The following is a 16,694-nucleotide window of genomic DNA, read 5'->3' as shown; positions in this document are numbered from 1 at the left end:
TTAAAGAATTGCAAGTAGGAGTTCCCACCCTGGTGCAGCAGAAATGAAACTGACTAGGAACCATGAGGTTGCAGGTTGGATCCCTGATCTCACTCTGTGGATCAGGGATCTGGCATTGCTGTAAGCTGTGGTGTAGGTCGCAGATGCAGCTCTGATCCTAAGTTGCTGTGGCTGTGCCTGGCAACTGCAGCTCCGATTGGACCCCTAGTCTGAGAACATCCATATGCCACAAGTGTGGCCCTAAAAAGAAAAAAAAAGAATTGCAATTAAAACAACAAGATGCACCTATGAACCTATAAAAAGGTGCAGACCATGCACCTATAAAAAGCCAAATTCAAAACAGGACAACACAAACTGTCAAGCATGTAGAGCGGCAGGAACACTTCTGCATTGTCCATGGGAATACAAAGTTGAATAACCACACAGAAAGACACTTTTGTGTTTTACAAAACTAAATTGATATAAACCCAACAATCTTACAACATAGTATTTATACAAATGAGTTGGAAACTTAAGTCTACCCCAAAACCTGCACACAGATATTTATAGAAATGTTAACTCATAACTACCAAGACTTAGAGTCAATCCAGATGTTCTTCAGCATGTGAAAACGTAAAGAAACAGTGCTATATCCACAATGAACTAATAATTATTGAGCACTAACAAAATTTAAAAAGCACTCTCTAGCCATGAAAAGACACAAAGGAATTTTAAACGCATACTACTGAGATGAAAGAGGATAATCTGAAAAGGTGACATGCTGTAAGATTCCAACTATATAAGATTCTGAAAAGAACAACAACAAAAAAGGGAAACAATAAAGAGCTCTGTGGTTGGTGGAGTTGGAGAGAGGGAGGTGTTAACCAAAAACAATAAAAGAGCCAGTTATTGACCAATAAAGCAGGCTTATTCAGGAACACAGAAGAATCACAATTAGAAACACGTAACTCTCATGAACCACATATAAACGTGGTAAAGCAGAGTGGAAATTCTTTTATAGCAAAGAGGCAGTTAGGAGGGGCTGTTATACACGAGTCCATTGGAGGAAACTGGGAGCTTGACAATAGTGGCTTTTGTCACCTGAATTTAAGTCTCTTGTTGACTGAGGTGTTGCCAGGCAAGGATACATTCTTCCTCCTGCTGGTGGCAATGAAGTATCACATCCCACCAGAGAGAGGAGGCCCTTCTCTTTCTGTTGGGATCTGTGTTGATGGTATATGCCTGAGAATTCCCTCCCCCTGCTGGTTTTCTAACCCCAGTTTAGTGGGGCGTCCCTTTATTAAGTTTAATAAGAGGGATGAGTAGGCAGGACACAGAGGACTTTAACACACTGAAATTATTGTGTATGATATTATAATGGTGGTTACATGTCATTACACACAGACCCAAACCTATGGGGTGTACTATACTAGGACTGAACTCTGAACATAACCTATGGACTGTGGCTGATTATGATGTGTCAATGGCGTTATCAGTTTCCTTGACTGCAACACAAGTACTACTCTAGTTCAGAATTTTTTTTTTTTCTTTTTAGGGCTGCACCTGTAGCATATGGAGGTTCCCAGGCGAGGGGTCTAATGGGAGCTACAGCTGCTGGCCTATGCCAGAGCCAAAGCAATGCCAGATCCAAGCCACAGCTCACAGCAATGCTGGGTCCTTAACCCACTGAGTGAGGCCAAGGATGGAGTGAGGCAACCTGAGTTGCCTGAGTGAGGCAACCTCATGGTTCCTAGTTGGATTCATTTCAGCTGTGCCATGACAGGAACTCCCATCCTTTCTAATTATAAAGCCAATGACAACAACAACAATGCCGAGATCAATCTTGGAACAACCAGTGACTCAGTTATAAGTCTTCGAAAAGAATATGAATTTCTAATAGAATATAAGTTATTGAGACCTGGATACCTAAAGAAATGATCATGTGAAGCATTTAGATTTTTTTAGAAAAGTGAAAAACCACATGATTATCTCAAAATATGCACCCCCCCCACATTTGACAAAATCCAACATCCATTCATGATAAAAACTCTTACCAAAGTGGGTATACAGGGAACATACCTTAACATAATCAAAGCCATTTATGACAAACCCATAGTCACTACACTAGTCAATGGAGAAAAGCTGAAATCCTTCCCACTAAAATCTGGAAGAAGACAAGGAGGCCCACTCTCACCAGTTTTATTCAAGGCAGTATTGCAAGTCCTAGCCACAGCACAAAAACCAAAGAAATAAAAGGTATCCAAATTGGAAAAGAAGAGGTAAAATTGTCACTGTATGCAGATGACATTCCACTGTCTATAGAAAACCCTAAGAACTCCACACAAAAACTTCTCAAACTGATCAATGAATTCAGCAAAGTAGCAGAAGACCTTATTAACATTCAGAAATCTGTTGCATTTCAGTATAGTAACAGTGAAATATTAGAAAAGGAATATAAAAATGTAACACCTTTTATAATTTTATCCCAAAGAAGTAAATACCTAAGAATAAACCTGACCAAGGAGGTGAAAGACTTAAATGCTGAGAACTATAAAACATTATTCAAGGCAATTAAAGAGGATTTAAAGAAATGGAGAGATATCCCATGCTTCTGGATTGGAAGAATTAATATTGTTAAAATGGCCATACTATCCAAAAATCTACAGATTCAGTGCAAGCCCTATCACATCCATGACATTATTCACAGAACTAGACCAAACAACCCCCAAATTTATATGGAACCATAAAAGATCCAAAATTGCCAAAGAAATCCTGAGGGGAAAACAACATCAACAACAAGAACATCAAAACTAAAAATAAGTAAGAGGTATAACTCTCCCCAACTTCAGACAATATTACAAAGCTAAAATAATAAAGACAGTGTGGTACTGGTACCAAAACAGACATATAGACCAAAGGAACAGAATTGAGAACCCAGAAATAAACCCCGACACACATGGTCAATTAATCTTCAACAAAGAAGGCAAGAATATATAATGGGAAAAAGACAGTCCCTTCAGTAAGTGGTGGTGACAGAATGGAATAGCTGTATGTAAATCAATGAAACTAGAACACACCCTCACAAAAATAAACTCAAAATGGCTTAAAGACTTAAACCTAAGGCAAGACACCATACAACTCCTAGAAGAGACATAGCAAAACATTCTCTGACATCAATCATACAAAGGTTTTCTTAGGTCAATCTCCCAAGGCAATCGAAATAAAACAGAAATAAGCTAATGAGACGTAATCAAACTTAAAAGCTTTTGAACAGCAAAAGAATCCATAAAAAAAGACAACCTATGGAATGGGAGAAAATAGCTGCAAATGATACAACCACCAACCACCAACATCTCTTTTGGAGATGTTTCCAAAAGATGCAAACATCTCAACAACAAAAATACAAACAACCCAATTGAAAACTGGGCAGAAGACCTAAACAGACATTTCTCCAAAGAAGATATATGGATGGCCAACAGGCACATGAAAAAATGCGCAACATCCCTGATTAGTAGAGAAATGCATATCAAAACTACTATGAGGTAGACCTGTCAGAATGGCCATCATTAATAAGTCTACAAATATCAAATTCTAGAGAGGATGTGGAGAAAAGGGAACCCTCCTTCACTGTTGGTGGGAATGTAAAGGGTACAATCACTATGGAAAACAGTATGGAGGTACCTCAGAAAATTACATATAGAACTATAATACGATCCAGCAATCCCACTCCTGGGTATACATACAGATACAACTTTCCTTCAAAAAGACACATGTACCCGAATTGTCATGGTAGCACTATTCAGAATAGCCAAGACGTGGAAAAAACCTAAATGTCCAACACTAGATGAATGCATTATGGAGATGTAGTACATATTCACAATGGAATTCTACTCATCCATGAAAAATAACAAATAATGCCATTTGAAGCAATATGGATGGAATTAGAGATTCTCATACTGAGTGAAGTCAGAAACACACATGTACCATATGATAGCACTTATGTGTAGAACTTAAAATATGGCACAAATGAACCTATCTACATGAGAGAAACAAACTCATGGACATAGAGAGTAGACTTGTGGTGGCAACCTAGAAGGGGGAGGGGGAGGGAGTGGGATGGACAGGGAGTTTGGGGTTAGTAGAGGCAAACTCTCACATTTGATAAGCAATAAGGTCCTGCTGTATTGCACAGTGAACTATATCCAATCACTTGTGATGGGACATGATGGAGGATAATATGAGAAAAAGAATGTATATATATGCATGGCAGGGTCACTTTGCTGTACGGGAGAAACTGACATCACACTGTAAATCAACTATAATAAAAAATTCAAAAAATAAAAGCCATGAGTTATGGAAATGACACAGAGGTTAGTGTATGAAAGCTATTCAGTAAATATGTGGTGAACATGATTATTTTGAAATTGATTCCTTTAATATATGTCTTTGTTTTTTTGGTCTTTTTTCTAGGGCTGCATCCACAGCATACAGAGGTTCCCATGTAGGGGTCTAATTGGAGCTGTAGCCACTGGCCTGCCCCAGAGCCACAGCAATGCAGGATGTGAGACATGTCTGTGACCTACACCACAGTTCACAGCAATACCGGATCCTTAACCCACTGAGTGAGGCCAGGGATTGAACCCACAACCTCATGGTTCCTAATCAGATTCATTAACCACTGAACCATGATGGGAACTCCATAATATATGTTTTTTATAACATGAATTAACAAATAAATGGAAATGAAATTGGCAAATATGAGACATATCCAGTTTGCCCAAATCAGTCCAAATATATATTCATCATTGGAGTATTTTCTATATGTCTGCCATTCCTTGTTGATGAATGTCTGGAGCCCATAGAATAGAACCTCTGGTTTCAGGCACCAGTGTTTCCCCTGGATTGTGATTGTAAAAAAAAAAAAATAAGACCTAGCAAAGTTTATGTCCTGATGCAGGAGTGTGTAATTTAGGGCACTGGGTGAGAATATGGTAGATTTTATTGGTCCACTTTCGCTTCTACCAGTGACACAATTTCTTCTTTTTCCTCTCCTCCAGCACTCTCTTGATCTTCATTCTCCTGGATACCTTCTTTTTTTTTTTTTTTCAGGCCAAGGGAAATGATAACTAGGAATCCTTGTTTGTATCAGATTCCTGAGTATGAGGTGGATTAACTTGCTATTTTTATAGGATAAGTGGACAAACTAAAAGTTGAGTTTATTATATCTAGGATGAATCTGACTGAACAGAAACTTTGGGGAATAAACTCTGGGACATTAATAACTTACATCATTAAATCTTAGAGTATTCCCAATGGAATTCAGGAATGAATCATTTTGCGTTTTTTTTTCCTCCCCAGTGTTCTGTAATAAAGCTGGTAACAAAAAGGGTAGGCAGATTTGATGATGATTCAGAGAGTCTTCTAACTGTAAGTGACAGATTATTTTCATCACTGTATTTGTTTTCTTCTTTATTTTTTGCTTATATAAAATTGGAGCATATTTGTTTATCTACCATACCTGATAGACAAAAGATATCTACAAGTTCATAATACTAATGTGGCTTATAATCAGCAAAATGCTAAAACAATACGGTAAATATTCTTATGAGGTTGTAGAAAATGTTCAATTTAAAAGTTCTTACTGAGCATCTACACGTCACAAGGCATTGGGTTGGAAGTGCGGAAAATAATATCTGAAGAACATAAAGTTTTCTGATATTCTTATTCCAGGAAGGCAGCTAAAATAAACACACACATTCTTGTTATAAGCTACATGATGTAATACTACAAGAAATGTCATACATAAGGCCTTTAGAGAGCAGAAGGATACATTTCCTCTCTCACAGGTAATCACTAAAGGCCTTCTAGAGGATATTTCTTAGCATGTTGGTCCTGAAGTTCCTAGAAGGTTCAACAGCTAGAAATGGAAAGGCATTCCATGAAGAAAACAGAGGGCAAGATGAGTGTGGATACTCTACACCTATGTGTTTTTAATCTTTAGCTAGTACACTGCTTACATGATAGAGATCTCATGTGATCCTTCTACTGATTTTTACATGCTCGCACTGCATCAAGGACAGACCCTGATTATACAAAGACATTAACATAGTTCACTGGAGAACTACAGCCTTTTCTACATTTTAACATATTGTAGATTACAAAATAGGTTAAAATTCCCTTTTGTAGGATACAAAGAGAACCACTGACATGTACTTGAGGACACAGAAAAGGTTTTTCATATAAATTATTAAATATGTGGCTAATGTAGTCTGGAGTGCTTGGAACTTGAATGTAGAGAAATGGGCTTTTTCAAAAACTAATTTCACTCCTTCTTCTCCAGATATGAGTGGCAATATCCATGTCTTTGTGATACCAAATATTTGATGGGGACACATAATTATTTTTCATGTATCATATGTATTTATGAATCTTAGTTTATCTTAAATATGCAAATACAAATGTAAAATAAAAGAAATAATCTTGTCCTAGTAAAGGATAGGGAAATAGATTTGGTAACATACAAACAGAAAACTGTATATTCAAAAGAGTGGCCAACATCAAGCAATATTGAAGTGACAGAGACTATCCCATCATCTTGCCTTTAGTGCCTACATAGTTTAAGCTTCAATACTTTATGATATGTCACTTTTAAATTAATAATGGAGGAAAGAGCTTATTGACATGATTAAGATACCAACACCAAGACTCTGTTTCCTTAAGATTATGTATAAATCCAGAGATTTTTTTTTAAATAGTTGGAAACCCAAACCCAAAGTGAATAACATGATTAGACCTTTTCCCAAGAGGGGTTTTTTGTTTTGTTTTGTATTTTTGGAGAAATGAGAGTCATTTCATCTCTGTTGAAGAGAAGAAAATTCACTCTGGAAGAGAAAAATGTTTAAAGGAAATCTCGTGCCTAGTTAGTTTATCATAATCTGTGCCGTGGCTGCTCACAACTTAGAGACAACATATTGAAGGTTGGATAGGATAGAGGAGAAGCAGATTGGAATAAGCACATCTTCCAGATTATATTTAAATATGTTACATTCCAGTCTATATTTTTACTTTCATAGAGTGCCACTGCCAGCATCATCTTCACAAGAAAGAACTAATGAAAAAAAATCTGGTTTTGGAAATGACCCCACAGTAACAGTTCTTTCTAAATGTGAAATAAAACAAACTCTTCACTGAAAGAAGGGACATTTCAAGCTGAATAATTGTTTGCCAGGACAATACAAATGGAACAAAGACATCAGTTACTGACTATCTATTCTGACTCTTTTGGAAAATGAATTTCCCTCCTTCTTCTGCTCTTTGCTCTGTTCTAGGAATATGGGGTTTTCAGATTCCAGAATGAGATGAATTGCACTGGGAATACCACTATGATCAGACCCTACACCAAATGCCAGGTGACATCTTCACCCAAAAGAAAACCACCCCATTGGTAACATGCTTAAGTAAAAGCTTGATTTTCTAAAACATGACCTCCCTTTCATTTAGAAGTGTAACTTCAGGAAATCTGAGTGTTCTAAAACATGCTTTTCAAATTGGAGAATGAAAAAATAGCAAGAGTTATTTTTGAGATATCATCAAATAACAAAGAATATTCCTTCTGTTCATTATATATGCCAAGGACTACATATAAAGATGCTTGACGTTTGCAACAGATTATTTGAAGGTAATATGTCTTTCCTCTTTTCAAGCTGGAGATCTGAGAGAGTTTGTATGGAAGAGATGAAGCACATTTATATTTATAAATGACATACTGTTTAAAAAATATATACATATCAAATATGAAAAGGATAAATGAATGAAACAAGGTATCTTTTAGGTGCCAAGGCTGGGGTACTACTTTAAGGCAGCCAAATATATTCTAAATGATGAATGATGCACAAAGCAAAACACGGGATTCAGTGTGTATTGAAAATGGCCAAAAGATAACAAAGCAAATAATGAAATAAGCCATATATATTAACTATATATTCAAAAAATTAACCATGTCAAATCTAACAAGGGATTGTAGTTAAAGAGTTTTACAAGAGAGTTTACCATCCACAAGCTTATATGAGGCTCAACATGACCCTATGTAGTGGTCATTACAAATTGAGAAACAAAGCATTATTAGTTAGAAGACACAAACAAATTATTGGGAAACCACAGCTAGAATATACCTAATAAGCAATATTTATATTGACTTAAAATGTTTCATAGAAGCATAGATCATGCCATATTGTAATTCTTTATTTTATTGCAGATAATCCATTTCACACACATCCCTTCTCCTCATTCATGAAATCATGCAGCTGAACAATAATGTGACTGAGTTCCTTCTACTTGGGTTGGCACAGGATCCTGTTAAGAAGAAAATAGTGTTTGTCACTTTCTTGATTTTCTACTTGGGGACATTGATGGGTAACCTGCTGATTATTACTACCATCAGGACCAGTCGGGCACTTGGGAGTCCAATGTACTTCTTCCTTTCAACTTATCTTTAACTGATACCTTCCTCTCTACTTCCATTGCTCCTAGAGTGATTGCAGATGCCCTTTTGAAAAATGCCACTGTCTCTTTTAATGAATGCATAGTGCAAGTCTTTTCATCCCATTTCTTTGGCTGCCTGGAGATCTTCATCCTTATCCTCATGGCTGTTGACCGCTATGTGGCCATCTGTAAGCCCCTGCACTACACAACCATCATGAGCCACCGGGTCTGTGGTGTGCTGATGGCTGTGGCCTGGGTAGGATCCTGTGTGCATTCTTCAGCTCAGATTTTTCTGGCCCTGAGTTTACCATTCTGTGGTCCCAATGTGATTGACCACTATTTCTGTGACTTGCAGCCTTTGCTGAAACTTGCCTGTGCAGACACCTATGTGACCAACCTACTCTTGGTGTCCAACAGTGGAGCCATCTGTACAGTGAGTTTTGTCATGCTGATGGTCTCCTATGTCATCATCTTGTATTCTCTGAGAAACCACAGTGCAGAAGGGAGGAAAAAAGCCCTCTCCACCTGCATCTCCCACATCACGGTGGTCATCTTGTTCTTTGGTCCTTGCATATTTATATACACACGCCCTGCAACCACCTTCCCCATGGATAAGATGATAGCTGTGTTTTATACAGTTGGAACACCTTTGATCAACCCTCTGATTTATACGCTGAGGAATGCAGAAGTGAAAAATGCCATGAGGATGCTATGGAACAAGCAGTTTATCTCAGGTGACAAAAAATGAATACAAGTTTCAACGGTTTTCATCACCACTTAGATTGATCCAGTTTTCCCTGGAGAGTATTATCTTTTATTGTGTTAATGTAATCCTATCATAGGTATTAGTGTCAGTTTCCTTCAGAAAAAGAAGCACTGTGAACACATATGCTGATTAGTGTTCGTTTTTAGGTACTGTTCAGTTTTCAATTTTATACCAGGGATAAACAGGAATGTAAGATTCATTGCTTTTTAGTTGTTTTTCACTGCCGTTTCCCTGCTCCCACTCCCCGCCTGCCTAACAGTGGTTTTGAGCTAATGTTTTCACTGTCATCCTTCATGTTGACTTCTTGTCTTCTCTGCTTATATTTACACTTTTAAATGCTTACATCCAACAGCCTAAGAGGTTCTCTCCAAAAGCCTGACTGACATTTTTCCAATAGTTTTATTTATTAGACACTGTGGTCACATCTGTCAGAACACGGACCTTCAACTTGAATGTTCTTCCTGACTCAGCACAAAGTACCATGTTCAAATCAGAGAGAATCTTACTGTTGGAAATGACAGATTTTCAACCTTTGTGTGGTATAATTTGAATTCTTACCGTATGTTTCCTTAGGTTCTTCTAACAGTGGCAAAATATAAAGACAAAATTCTACTTCTGAAGTAGTTTTTTGACTTTAGAAAGGCGTTGACTATTGGATTTATACTTATAGTGGTATTCTTTGGGTAAAATTGATGTTACCAATTTGATTCCTTCTGAATGTGGAGGTGGCACAGGCTTCTTTTGAATTTCACAAGTTTTAGTGTTTGAAGATTCAGTTATTGCAATTATACAATTGAGGGCCCAAATTAAGGGTGATACATTTACATGGTTGGGAAGCAGAGAGTGTAAGCAGTTGAAGTTAGTGAATGTTAACCTATTAATAGGTTAAAGTAAATAATGAAATACTCAGGGGAGGATCTTATGCTTTGAAACTTATATGGGTATGTTATATCATGGGTGTGGACAGTGAATTCCATCCAGGAATCACACTCCTTTGCATTTTCCCAAAGGCATTGAAGACTTATGGCCACACAGAAATCTGAATGCACTTTTATAGCAGTTTTCTTCCTTTTTTAAAAAGGATTTTTATTTTTTCTCTTATACCTGCTTTAGAGTGTTCTTTCAACTTTCTACTGTACAGCAAAGAGATCCAGTCATGCCTACATATATCCATTCTTTTTCTCACATCATCCTCCATCATGCTCCATCACAAGTGACTAGATATAGTTCCCAGGGCTCTACAGCAGGACCCCATTGCTTCTCCACTCCAAAGGCAACAGTTCACATCTATTAAGCCCAGCTTCCCAGTCCATCCCAATCCCCTCCTCCTTAGCAACCACAAGTCTGTTCTCTAAGGCTATGAGTTTCTTTTCTGTGGTAAGGTTCATTTGTGCCATATATTAGATTCCAGATGTGTGATATCATGGGGTATTTGTCTTTCTCTTTCTGACTTACTTCACTTAGTATGAGAATCTCTAGTTCCATCTATGTTGCTGCAAATGGCAGTATTGTGTTCTTTGTTATGGTTGAGTAGTATTCCATTGTGTATATATACCACATCTTCCTAATTCATTCATCTATCAATGGACATTTAGGTTGTTTCCATGTCTTGGCTATTGTGAATAGTGGCTCAATGAACAAACAGGTGCATGTGTCTTTTTAAAAGAACGTTTTGTCTGGAGATATCTCAAAGCATGGGATTGCTGGGTCATATGGTAGTTCTATATTTAGTTTTCTGAGGTACCTCCATACTGTTTTCCTTAGTGGTTGTACCAATTTATATTCCCCCAACCATGTAGTAGGGTTCCCTCTTCTCCACATCCCCTCCAGCATTGGTTATTTGTGCACTTGCTAATGATGGCCATTCTGACTGGTGTGAGGTGGTACCTCAGAGTAGTTTTGATTTGCATTTTTCTAATAAACAGGGATGTTGAGCATTTTTTTCATGTGCTTGTTGGCCATTTGTATATCTTCTTTGGAGAAATGTCTATTCAGGCCTTTTGCCCATTTTTGCAGTTGGGTGGTTGGCTTTTGTGCTCTTGAGTTGTATACATTGTTTGTATAGTTTAGAGATTAAGCCCTTGTCCATTGCATCACTTGAAACTATTTTCTCCCATTCTGTAAGTTGCCTTTTTGGTTTTCTTGTGGTTTCCTTTGTTCTGCCAAAGCTTGTCAGTTTGATTAGGTCAGTTTCTTCTTAACTGAGAAAACTTAGAAGCAATCAAGATGCTTCAGTAAAACTGGTATATCCAGACACATGAATATGATTCAGTGTCACAAAAGAAAAACTATCAAGACATGAAAGACATGAAGAAAACTTGCATGCATGTTACTAAGTAAAAGAAACCAATCTGAAAGGATTAAAAAACTGTGTGATTGTAACGGTATGACAATCTGAAAATGGCAAAACTATGGAGGGAATAAAAAGTTCAGTGGTGGTGAAGGGTCACAGCGGAGGGATGGATGAACAGGTGGAGCAGTGAGACTCTTCCATATGGGCCTATAATGGTGGATGCTGGATACGTGTCATTATACATTTGTCCATATCCATGTGAGGCCCAACACCAAGAGTCAACTCTAATGTCAGCTCTGGGCTTTGGCTGCGAGTGATGTGTCAGTGTAACTGCATTGACTGAACAAATGTATCCCTCTGTGGGTTGTTACGAATGAGAAAGACAGTGCCTGAATGGGATAGGGCGTACATGGGATATCTCTGTGTGTCTGCTGCTCAACTTTACTGTGAATCTAAACTCCTCTAAAAAAATAAAAGCTATAACAATAAAGATGTCAAGAGAGAAGACTGAATTGGATGCTAAACAAAAAACACCTGCTCAGCTCAAAAGAAGAGAGGAAAGAGAGAACATAAGTAAATAAAGGAGACAAAGAAAAAGTAAACTGCAACAGGATGAACTTAAACCCCCACATTTTCACAATCACATAATATGCAAACATGCTACATTTAAAAGACAGAAATTGTCGGAATAGATATAATAGAAAAAAACTTCAACCCAGAAAAGCAATGGGCTAATTAGGGACACCCCAGCATGAAGCTCAGAAACAGAAAACATGCACAAATGAGTCAATGCTGGCATTCAATTTATATGGAGTTCATGAATAGGGAAAACTAAAAGAGTGATACAATTCAGAACAGTTGCATCAGGGGAACAGATTGAAAAAGGGACTTGGCAGAACTTTGGGGTTAATGAAAGTATTCTAGAGCAAACATTTGTTGATAGTTACATGAATATATACATTTATCAAAAGTCATCAAACCATATGTTTAAAATCTGTATCATTTTTATAAAATCTAGCTCAGAAAGAGAATTGTATTGAAAACACTAAGTCTCCCTAAAAAACAATTCATCAAATCTAGTGATAATTTCTATAGAAAACAAGCAGAAGAGCACCTGTTATTAAGACTATCATTCCACAAATAAAGATATACAGAAATGTGATTTGAAAATTGGTACCCAATAGTAATTTTTAACAGCTACAATGGACTTCACCAAAGTGAAACTCTTTGGTACTAAAAATGTTACTATCAAATAAGTGAAAAGCCAGCCCACAGTTTGGGAGAAAATAATTGCAAATCATTTGTTAAGCAACTTGTTCGCAAATTATATAAGGAACTCCTTATTAACAAAAAGACAATAACTCAGTCAAAAAATGCCAAAACATCTGACTAAACATATGTCCACTGAATATATACAAATGGCCCAAAGTGGAGTTCTCTTCTGACACAGTTGGTGAAGGATCTAGCATTGTAACTTCAGCAGCTTGGGTTGCTACTGTGGCATGAGTTCAAATGCTGGCCTGGCAACTTTCACATGCTGTGGCCTCAGGCAAACAAACAAACCAACACATGGGCAAAAGCAGATAAGAGAGGTCAACAACTTCCATCTTTAGGAAATGCAACCCTAAGCCATAATGAGATAAAGCTTCATACCCACTAGATGCCTAGAATCAAAAAATACAGAGTGATAAGTACTGGTGTGTATGTAGAACAAGTGGAGTTGTTCTATATTGCTAGTGAGAATGTAAATGATGCAGCCACTTTGGAAAATGGTTGGGAAGTTCCTCAAAAGGATACATAATAACAATGACCCAGCAAGGTCTCTACCCAAGGGAAATGAAAATATTTATTCACAAGGATACATGCACACCAATGTTCACCACAACATCATTCACAATAGCCACAATGGGGAAACAATCCACAGGTCAATCAACTGACGACTGGGTAAATGATACATCCATGACCTAGAAGACTATTTGCAATAAAACAGAAATACTGATTCTTACCACATCATAAATGAAACTTTAGGAATATTATGTGATGTGAAAGAAGAATGTTACAGCAGACAACATATTGCATGATTGTTTTTTTGATAAAAATGTCCAGAAAAGAAAATCCTTATAGATTAACGTTTGACTAGGGCCGCTGGTAACAGGAGTAGAGGGGAATGAGGAGTGACTACTAATGGATATGGGGTTCTTGGGGGAGTGAAAAGTAGGTTGTAAAATTAGGTCATGTTGATGCTTGCATAGATTGTATACTAAAAATGATTATACACTTCAAATGAGTGAATAATACAGTATATAAATTCTATCTCAATAAAGCTGTTAAACTAGATAAACACGAAACCTAGTAATCATTTCTACAAAACAAAAGACCATAGGGCAGATATCATTACAAGTTTATCTGTTTATTTTTTTCTTGGCTGCATGGGGTGTGCAGAAGTTCCCAGGCCAGGGGTCGAAACTGCACCCCAGCAGAGACCCAAACCACAGCAGTGACAACACTATAACCTTAATCCACTAAGCCGCCAGGGAACTCCTTTCCAAGAGTGCCTCAGATTATATACCTGGCCTGGGGATTTTTGCATGCCACAGGCGTGGCCAGAAAATGAAAAGCTGACTCAACCTCAAAACTACTTGAACTCATTTACAAAATCAGCAAAGTAGCAGGATATAAGATTCACATTCAGAAACCAGCCTCATTTCTCCATCCTAACAATGACATGTTAGAAAAGGAATACGAAAATACAATACCTTTTGAAATTGCGCCCCCCAAAATCAATAACTTGGAATACACCTGGCCCAGGAGGTAAAGGACTTATATGCGGAGAACTATAAAACATTAATCCAGGAAATTAAAGAGGATCTACAGAAATGGAAAGATAGTCCATGTTCATGGGTTGGAAAAATCAATATTGTAAAAATGGCCATACTACCCAAAGCAACCTACACATTCTATGCAATCCCTAACAAAATACCCATGACATTTTTCACAGCACTAGAACAAACAATCCAACAATTTATAGGGAACCACAAAAGGCCCAGAATGGCCAAAGCAATTCTGAAGAACAAAAACCAAGCAGGAGGCATACCTCTCCCAGACTTCAAGAAATATCACAAAGCCACTGTCGTCACGACAGTGTGGTACTGGTATCAAAACAGACAGACAGACCAATGGAACAGAATAGAGAACCCACACACACCCTGACACCTCTGGTTAATTCATCTTTGACAAAGGAGGCAAGAGCATAACACGGGACAAAGAAAGTCTATTCAGCAAGCATTGCTGCGAGACCTGGGCAGCTGCATGCAAAGCAGTGAAAGTAGAACACACCCTCCGACCATGCACCAAAATAAACTCAAAATGGCGGAAAGACTTAAATAGAAGACACCATCAAACTCCTGGAGGAGAACTAGGGAAAACACTCTCTGACATCAACCTCATGAACATGTTCTCAGGTCAGTCTCCCAAGGCAACAGAAAGAAGAGCAAAAAGAAACCAGTGGGACCTAGTCAAACCAACCAGCTTTTGCACAGCAAAGGAAACCAAAATGACAACACAATGACACCTTACAGAATGGGAGAAAAGAGTTGCAAACGATGCAACAGACAAGGGCTTCATCTCTAGGATACACAAGCAGCTTATACAACGCAACAGCAAAAAAGCCAACCTCCCAATGGAAAAATGGGCAAAGGCCCTGAATAGACTGTTCTCCAAGGAAGATATACAGACAGCCAGCAAGCACATGAAACAATGCTCAACACCCCTGAGTATAAGAGAAATGCAAATCAAAACAACCATGAGATACCACCTCGCACCAGTCAGAAGGGCCTTCATTCATAGGTCCACTAATAACAAGGGCTGGAAGGCTTGTGGAGAAAAGCGAACCCTCCTGCCCTGTTGGTGGGAATGTAACCTGGTATAGCCACTATGGGGAGCAGTATGTATGCACCTTAGAAAACTTTATGTGGAACTACCGTATATGACGCACTCGTCCCACTCTTGGGCATATATCCAGACAAAACTCTCCTTAAAAAAGATACATGCACCCACATGTTCATTGCAGCACTATTCACAATAGCCAAGACACGGAAACAACCCAAATGTCCATTGAAAGATGACTGGAGTAGGAAGATGTGTTATATGTACACGATAGAATACTACTCATCCATAAAAATGAACCACATAATGCCATTTGCAGCAACAGAGATGAAACTAGTTCACTCATTTTCATACTGAGTGAAATAAGTCAGAGAAAGTCCAATAACATATGATATCACTTATAACTGTAATTTAATATACAGCACAAATGAAGGTTTCCACAGAAAAGAAACTCATGGACTTTAAAATAGACTTGTGTCTGCCCCAGGGGGAGAAAGAGGGAGTGGGAGGGATTGGGAGGGTGGGGTTAACAGATGCAAACTGTTGGTCCTGGAATGGATTTACAAAGGTAGCATTAGGTAAGGACCTAATGTCTAGATACTGACATTGCAACACAACAATGGGAGGAAAAAGTTGTGTACATGTATGTATAACTTGCTCCCCATGCCGTACAGCAGAAAAAAATACATAACTAACTAAATAAATAAATTAAAATTAATAAAACACTTCTTCCCCCTAAATGGAAAACACTTCAATGTTTTATTAGTAATTAGTATATTACAGTGACTTTAAATCCCTACTTATAATGATTAAAATTTCAAATGATCAACATTGTATTCTATAATTTAATTTCTGAGTCATACACAAAGACGCAGTAATTGGGTTAGCGGGAAACAAACAGCATGTAGATTGAGAAAGGTCACCTGCCTCCAATCTACAAAATAGTTCCATGTGAACTACAACATGGCATCTGATCCAGCTGCCAAGCACAGAGCACAAAAGTCCTAGGTGCTACTGTAGTTCCATGTATCTGAGGTGTCTCAAGGTGAGAAAAGCTGAGACCTTGAACCTTTAAATTCTCTGAACCTTTGGGCTGGCAGAGTCCTTCCTTTACCCTTGCTCCAAAATAAGTGTTCCCTTGACTGGAGAATGAGCAATGACTTCACCTGAAACAGGATTCTCAAAGGACACATGTTCCCTGCTCAACATCAGATACCACAACCTTCATTAGATCCAGACCAATACATAGACTCGAAGTTCAGCATAACACAGGTAAAGCTCTGAATATGA

At 37.9% G+C, this 16,694-nt stretch overlaps 1 protein-coding gene and 1 pseudogene across 1 annotated transcript in view; one reads left to right on the top strand and one right to left on the bottom strand.

The window, feature by feature from the left end:
* The window catches only part of LOC110259269 (olfactory receptor 4C46-like), a 949,087-nt gene that overhangs the window by 467,139 nt on the left and 465,254 nt on the right, over positions 1-16,694 (bottom strand). The window lies entirely within an intron of this gene.
* LOC146405236 (olfactory receptor 4C16-like) lies at positions 8,277-9,208 on the top strand (annotated as a pseudogene).

Source organism: Sus scrofa, chromosome 2 (genome assembly GCF_054392235.1).
Source record: "Sus scrofa isolate SSC_HxYL_T2T_F1_AM1 chromosome 2, Sscrofa_HxYL_maternal_Yorkshire_Landrace_v2.0, whole genome shotgun sequence".
In the NCBI taxonomy this organism is placed as follows: Eukaryota; Metazoa; Chordata; class Mammalia; order Artiodactyla; family Suidae; genus Sus; species Sus scrofa.
This window is presented reverse-complemented; position numbering and strand designations above follow the sequence as displayed.